We start from the raw sequence: 8,109 nt of genomic DNA, 5'->3' as shown, positions 1-8,109 counted from the left end.
GCCTGGGCAACAGAGTGAGCCTGTCTCAAAAAATAAAAATAAAAAAAAATCACCTGGGAAGCTTCAACATCCACGGATTCCTCAGTCCTCCCCCAGAGATTGTGGCTTAAAGGACCTGGGGTTTGACTTGAGCATCAAGATCTTTATTTTCTTAATTTTATATTTTTGGGATTTTTTGAGACAGGGTCTCTGTTGCCCAGGCTGGAGTGCAGTAGCATGATTATAGCTCACTGCAGCCTCAAACTTCTAAGCTCAGGCAATCCTCCTGCCTCAGCCTCCTCAATAGCTGGGATCACAGGCATGTGCCACCACAACCAGATAATTTTTAAATTTTTTGTAAAGATGGGGTCTGACTGTGTTGCCCAGGCTGGTCTTGAACTCCTGGGCTCAAACAGTCCTTCTGCTGCAGCCTCCCAAAGCACTGGGCTTACAGGCATGAGTCACTGCACCCAGCTGGAATCAGGATCCTTAAAAGTCCCCCCTCAGTGGTTCAGATGTACAGCAGAGTCTGAGAAGCTCTGGTTGCCGATAGTGCAGTGGTTTTATCAGAATCCCCAAGAGAGCTAAGACAGAACTCTAAGGTCATGGAGGTGGGTAGAGCAAGGCCTTAGTCTCATTACATTCCCAGAGGATACTGATCCCAACCAAATTTGGGGAAACGATGGTAGAGAACGGCTTCCCCACAGTGGACTGGGGAGTGTAGGGTGCAGCCTACAGGTGCTCTGCCTGGATCCAGCACCTCAGCCCTCTGGGTGGGGCCTTGGGTAGCCAGAGTCAGGGAAGCCAGTTGCCTCGGTGTGTCTGTTTTCCCCAGAATGTGGTGGAAAAGTATAAGAAGCACTGTTAGATTAAAATACAAAACCAAGGCCAGGTGCAGTGGTTCACGCCTGTAATCCCAGCACTTTGGGAGGTGGGTGGATCACCACCTGAGGTCAGGAGTTCAAGATTAGCCTGGCCAACATGGTGAAACCCTGTCTCTACAAAAATAGAGAAAAAACATTAGCCAGGCGTGTTGGCGGGCACCTGTAATCCCACCTACTTGGGAGGCTGAGATAGGAGAATCACTTGAATCTGGGAGGCGGAAGTTGCAGTGAGCTGAGATCACACCACTGCACTCCAGCCTGGGCAACAGAAAAAATATATATATACACACAAACACACACACACACACACACACACACACACACACACACAAATCAAACAAATTTAAAAAAAAAAAAAAGCTGAAACATAAAGGATTCCTGAATCTCTGTCAGAGCTCTTTACAAGGTCATGAGTCCCATTCATAAGAGCTCCATCCTCATGACTTAACCACCTCTCAGAGGTCCCACCTCCTAGTAGCATCACCTTGGGGCTTTGGATTTCAAAATAGGAATTTGGTGGGGGGAGGGGGGGACAGAAACATTCAGACCATAGCACAGGCTGAGAAAAATGCGCCAAACACAACTTCAAACCATCTCCCCTGAAGTTGAAGCCAAAATGAATTCGGATTCCATTTCAGCCAGGGGAGCAAACAGGTCTGTCAGCTTATTCTTGCCGGGCTTTTAGCTTTGCTCCAAGTTCATTAGGATCCCTCGGAGATGGATGCTGTAGGGCAGAGCACTGGGTAAACCCTTGGGGAATGAACTCACTACCCCAGAGTCAGCCATCCTGGAGAGACTGTCCTGGAGAAGTCACAGTCAGGGAGAATGGCTGCAAAGGGGAGGTGAACAAGGCTATGAGTCTTGAATGGGCTGTAAGAAGCATTTCAAAGGCCAGGCACAGTGGTTCATGGCTATAATCCCAGCACTTTGGGAGGCCATAGGTGGGAGGATCACTTGAGCCTTGGAGTTCAAGATCAGCCTGGGCAACAGAGCAAGACTCTATCTCTACAAAAAAAAAGAAAAGTAAAAATTAGCCAGGCATAGTAGTGGATGCTACTCCCGAGTAGTCCCAGCTACTTGGGAGGCTCAGGTGGGAGGACTGTTTGAGCCCAGAGGTTCAAGGCAACAGCGAGCTGTGATTGTGCCACTGCACTCCAACCTGGGCAACAAAACAAGACCTTATCTCAAAAAAATAAATATAAAAAAAGAGAGCTTTCGAGTTGTCTGATCTCTTCTGTGCTAAATGTCCTTTGGTTGAAATCAAATTTATAATGCATGTAAATATACTATGCATCAACAGGCTAACCATAGTTATCTCTGGGAAAAGGTACTATCATTGGTCTTTACTTTCTTTGTTGTAATTTTCTTTATCTGCACATTTTTTGATAATAGGTGGGGTTTTTTTGTTTTGTTTTGTATTTTGCTCTTGTTGCCCAGGCTGGGGTGCAATGGCGTGATCTCGGCTCACCGCAACCTCTGCCTCCCGGGTTCAAATGATTCTCCTGCCTCAGTTTCGCAACTAGCTGGTATTACAGGCGTGTGCCACCACACCTGGCTAATTTTGTATTTTTGGTAGAGACGGAGTTTCTCCATGTTGGTCAGGCTGGCCTCGAACTCCCCACCTCAGTTGATCTGCCCACCTGGGCCTCCCAAAATGCTGAGATTACAGGCATGAGCCACCATGCCCAGCCAGGTGTATATTTTTATAAGAAGAAAACACATGACCTGTTTCCATTTGGCAGAGGTTTGGCAGGAGCTGGGGCTGCTCGTGTCGGGGGTGGCAGAGCGACTGGGCATGCAGGTTTGAGGGGGCCAGGGGAGCAGTCTGGTGAGGCCCAGGGTGGCCTGTGGCCCTGAAGTTGTGTTTCCAGTCTGCTCTGGGTCAGATCTGAGGGTTCTCTGTCTGCCTTGAGCTCCCCATCTCCCCAGGGTCTGACATGGAGACCCCAGGCTTTGGGGGAAGCCTGTTGAGCTTGAGGAGAGGGGAAGCCTGTTGAGCTTGAGGAGAGGGGAACCATGGGATGGGGTGGATGGGGATGCTGGGAGCAATGTCAGGGGGTCCCCACACCTCTAGACACATCTCTGGTTGTGCTTTCAGGTGACCTCAAAGCAGCAGCTCTGAATTCGCCTCTCATCTGACGACTGACCGCTGCTGCTGCCGCCAGTCTCTGTCCCCTTCCCGGGCCTGTCACAGAGCTGCCTCTCAGCAGGTAAGGAGAGTGACTTACCCTGTGCAGGGGCAGGGGGACAGCAGGTGTCTTCGCCAGGAGCGTGTGTAGGGGCCACGGTGAGACTCGGTTCTCAGGATCCTTGATGGTGGCCAGATCCTCACAGCGTCATTTTCTTCTAGCAGTCGTCACTGTCCTGTCCCCTTCTCCCACCCTCCATGGCAGACAGAAACCTTTTGCCACCTCCTGTTATCCCCTGTGTGAGTGGATGCGCCCCTGTTGGGGGAGCAGGGGAGGAGAACTGAGCCATCACTGAGGGCTGCTGGGCCTTGGCTGGGGAACCGTGCTGTGTGCTTCCCTGTGGGAAAAGAGACGCTATTGCGGTGAGCCTCCTTGTTGAGCAAGGATGAAAGGAGGTCGACCACTCACTCCCTCCCCATCCTCAGTTTAAGCTGCTGGGTCCCTTCAGGCTCAGGGATAGCTGTCTTTCAGGCATTGCCCAGGAAGGCTGGCTGCAGTATTCTACTGACAGATACTTATCAACCGCTCATGGACAGAAGTCATAGTTAGGGAGGATGGCTGCAGAGGCACAATGCCATCCGTCTTCCAGAAATTCTAAATACTGTGCCCCGAGTCAAGTCAGGTCAGAAGCACTGGGGATGGAACCACCTTTCATTGGTCTCCCAGCCCCAACTTTGCATTTACTGAGTTGTGTGCTGCAAGATGCAGCCCATCAGAATATTGCAGAGCATGGTCGTACGCAGGGGTTCATGCCTGTAATCCCAGCATTTTGGGCGGCCAAGACGGGTGGATCACCTGAGGTCAGGAGTTTGAGACCAGCCTGGCCAACATGGTGAAACCTATCTCTACTAAAAATACAAAAATTAGCCAGGCGTGGTGGTACACACCTGTAATCCTAGCTACTTGGGAGGCTGAGGCAGGAGAATTGCTTGAACCCAGGAGGTGGAGGTTGCAGTGAGCCCAGATCGCACCACTGCACTCGCAGCCTGGGTAAAAGAGCAAGACTCCATCTCAAAAAAAAGAATGTTACAGAGCAAACCGGGGTCTGCTTGCCCCGTGTGGTAAGACCACCGAGGTTTTGCAGTGGAAGAAAGGAGGGTGTTTAATTGCTGGGCACCAAGCAAGGAGGACTCGGCAGCTCATGCTCAAATCCTGACCAGTGGCTTGCAGGTAAGGGTTTTTAAGTCGGGGGTACATTTCAGGAAAGCAGAAGTTACAAGTAAGATTGTAAAATCGACACATGGTGGTTACACACTGATTTTGGCCAAAAAGGGCTGGTATCTTGAAGCCAGGGCATACAGGTCATGGATAGATTTAAAGATCTTCTGATTTGCAATTAGTTAAGGAAAAGAAGCTTTGTTTTAAATGTTGGAGTCAGCAAAAAACAATGTTAGCTCTGGTTTGTGGGCAGGACTCCCTCCAGGCCCCACAGGAAGAAATTAATTAATTAATTAATTAATTAATTTAGAGATAGAGTCTCATTCTGTCACCCAGGCTGGAATGCAGTGGCATGATCCCGGCTCACTGCAACCTGTGCCTCCCGGGTTCAAGCAATTCTCCTGCCTCAGCCTCCCGAATAGCTGGAATTACAGGCGCACGCCATCCCACCTGGCTAATTTTTTTTGTATTTTTAGTAGAGATGGGTTTTCACCATGTTGGCCAGGCTGGCCTCGAACTCCTGATCTCAAGTGATCCACCCACCTCTGCCTCCCAGAGTGCTGGGATTACAAGCGTGAGTCACCGTACCTGGCCCAGGAAGAAATTTAGAACCAAGAGTGGCGGTCAGAGTTGAGTCCTCAGTTCCCCCTCATCTGAGGTATCTGTGCCAGCAGATTCATTCCGTAGGGGGCCAGGTTTCTGAAAAACAACTCAGAGACATATGTTAAGATGTTATCTTCAGTTTCTATAGGGAAACCAAACATCTCGTAATTCTAGCTTCTTTGGCTATTGTTTTAAGCTACTATTACCTTCTTGCTTATCAAGTCATTTATTTACTTCTCACGGCTAGCTTGGAATTTCCCTTGAAGGCACCCAAGATTTTCCTTTATTTCCCTGCTGAGGGTCCCACAGACCCCTACAAAGGGTTCCGTGCTGCATCTCAAGAAGCCCCTGGTGCAACCTGTGTGCATCAGCACATTCCTGTGTACCTGGGAAGAAAGAGCTGTGTGAGCACGTGGCCCCAGGGGCCAACCCTAAGCAAGCGGTCCCTTTTCCCTGTTGCCTCATCTTCTAGAAAGCCAAGAGCCCAGTCAGTGTGGCTGGTAGCCAGTGTGGCCAGTAGTCAGTGTCCCCGGTAGTCAGTGTCTCCAGTAGCCAGTGTGGCTGGTAGTCAGTGTCCCTGGTAGTCAGTGTCACCGGTAGTCAGTGTCTCCGGTAGCCAGTGTCACTGGTAGCCAGCGTCGCCGGTAGACAGTGTGGTCGGTAGTCAGTGTCCCCGGTAGTCAGTGTCTCCGGTAGCCAGTGTTGCCGGTAGCCAGTGTCACTGGTAGTCATTGTCCCCGGTAGCCAGTGTCGCCGGTAGCCAGTATGCGTGTGGAGATTTGTTGCAGCTCTTCTCTGTCCCTACTTCCATTTTTCTTCTTGGGTCCAGGTGAGATGTGCAAGCTCATGAATGTCTGTGCAGGGAGACATACCTGAGTCCCCATGGAAGTACGGCGTCCAGACAGTCTCAGAAAGGCAGGGGCATTATTCAGGTTGAGCCTCAAGGGCACCTGGCCAGGTAGGAGAATCAGGGCCTCTGAAACCTTCTCATAGGGCTCTATCTTTAAAGCATGTGGTTGTCTTGAGCGCCATTGGCAAAAGCCATTTCCTTCTCCCCTACCAGGGATTTCCTCAGGTTTTTGCTCACCTCAGGGAAGGGGCTCCTTCCTGCCATCTCACTCCCAGGTTAAGCAAGGTTAGGATCACCCAGGGGATGAGTCTGTTCCAGGAGAGCAGGACAGACCAAGTGTGGGGGATGAAATCCTAAGCGCCACTAGGCCAAGGTGTAATGAGCCGGGAGCAGCAGCGGAGCAGTGCTTCCTTCCTCTCCTGCTGAGGAGCTCTGGGAAACTATGTTATCTAACCTCCTTGAATATGTTTCCTTATCTGAAAAATAAGAGGACTGGAACTGGACCTCCATGTTCCCCTGCAATACCAACAGTCGGTGATTCGGAGCCTTGCTACTCAAAGTGTGGTCCATGGACCACAGCCTCACGAAACTCGTTAGAAGCGCAGGATCTCAGCCCCTACCCCAGAGCCACTCGATCAAACTCTGCATTTTAAAATCCTCAGGTGATACATATGCACATTAAAATTCAAAAAGGACTGGTTGACATCCTGTATGTCTCATGCAAGGTAATTTGGTGGACACCAAAAAATCACGAAGTGGAAGCGGCTCACAGCCAGCAGTGGTGCTCCGCCTTTGGTACAAGGGAAGGCAGGCAGACTTCAGCAGGCACAACTTCCCCTGCATGCCCAGACTTTCTGGCATCCCCTTCCCACTCCTTCCAGTGGGCTCTGGGGCTGGTTGGGTTAGATTCTGGTAGAACAGAGATGATTTGCCTGTAAATCAGAGAGAATAGCTTTGGGTACCTGGAATGGCAAAAATTTATATGTCACAGCAATGTGGTAAGGACAAAGACAATGTGAGCTCCATTACTGTCACCAGATGCCAATCACGCTTCCCTACCTGAAGGAGAGTTTTAACTGCAGGACTGGCTTTTCAGATTTTTCCTTTTCATCTCACATATAGTTCGTTACTACTCACTTTCTTGCTTTTAACTGATATTTAGTATATAATTGAATTAAGCCAGACATCAGGATCCTAAAGTGTTTCTCAGAGAGTTTTGTTTGTTTTGTTTTCTATTTGCAAACATCAGTCTTCATTGCCCCCAAATAAAACAATTTAGGAGACTATTTAAAATAGATTTTCCAGGACATCATATGTGGCAAGAACTTAAAGTTCCAAACCAAGATAATGACACACATCTATTAAACTCTGATTTGGGTGGCTGATCTGTCTTCTAACAAGAATATTTTACCTTTCAAAAATTGCCTTTGGACAAATGCAGTTGCCATTATGCCTTATCTGGGCCAGAGCATTAGTTCATATGTGATAAAACCCACAGAGAGAGTGGGTCCTGCACACTCACCTCCTCACCAAATAGGAAATTTCTTAAAAGTTCTAAATGTTTTGTATGAAGCAAGTATAACATTGATATGTAAACCAGGTGAAGGTAGCATTAAATGACTTAATTTATTACTTAAGAATAGTACTTAATTCAAAAATTACTTAAGAATCTTGATGCAAAAATTATCAAAATGTTACCTTACAGAATTTGGCAATATATCAGCCAGGCGTGGTGGCTCACGCCTGTAATCCCAGCACTTTGGGAAGCTGAGGCGGGTGAATCATGAGGTCAGGAGATCGAGACCATTCTGGCTAACATGGTGAAACCCCGCCTCTACTGAAAATACAAAAAATTAGCTGGGCATGGTGGCGGGCGCCTGTAGTCCCAGCAACTCAGGAGGCTGAGGCAGAAGAATGGCGTGAACCAGGGAGGCGGAGCTTGCAGTGAGCCAAGATTGGGCCAGTGCACTCCAGCCTGGGTGACAGAGCAAGACTCCATCTCAAAAAAAAAAGAATTTGGCAATATATCACAAAAGTAAATATGCATTTACCTTTGACCCAGTCATTCCAGAAATGTACCTTGAAGACACACCCACAACAATATAAGAATATGTAAATACCCATAAATATATGGATTGAAAAATATACAATATATCCACACGATGGAGTACTGTACTATGTAGTTATAAGAAAGAATGAGTATGATCTTTTTTGCATATCAATGAACTAATATGTGGTGCTTTCTAAAATGTATTGTTAAATATAAAAACAAAGTTTAAAAGCACACACACACATTATCTTTTTGTGTAAGAAAGGAGAAAGAAGAAAATACACATGTAACTGCTTACTTTCTATGAAAATAAACACAGGACCAGCCTGGGAAACATAGTGAGGCCCAGTCTACAAAAAAAAAAAAATTGTTTTTAATTAGCCAGGCATGGTGGCA

General features: G+C 48.0%; 1 long non-coding RNA gene across 1 annotated transcript in view; it reads left to right on the top strand.

Moving 5' to 3' along the window:
* Positions 1-2,958: 2,958 nt before the first annotated feature.
* The window catches only part of LOC105507298, a 38,589-nt gene continuing 33,438 nt past the window's right edge, over positions 2,959-8,109 (top strand). The window contains exon 1 of the long non-coding RNA XR_001001074.1: positions 2,959-3,073. This is a non-coding gene — a long non-coding RNA (uncharacterized LOC105507298). The remainder of the gene's footprint in view (positions 3,074-8,109) is intronic.

The sequence above is a fragment of the Colobus angolensis genome, unplaced genomic scaffold (assembly GCF_000951035.1).
Source record: "Colobus angolensis palliatus isolate OR3802 unplaced genomic scaffold, Cang.pa_1.0 Scaffold148, whole genome shotgun sequence".
Classification (NCBI taxonomy): domain Eukaryota; kingdom Metazoa; phylum Chordata; class Mammalia; order Primates; family Cercopithecidae; genus Colobus; species Colobus angolensis.
The sequence above is the reverse complement of the archived record's forward strand: the minus strand, read 5'-3'. Positions and strand labels throughout refer to the sequence as shown.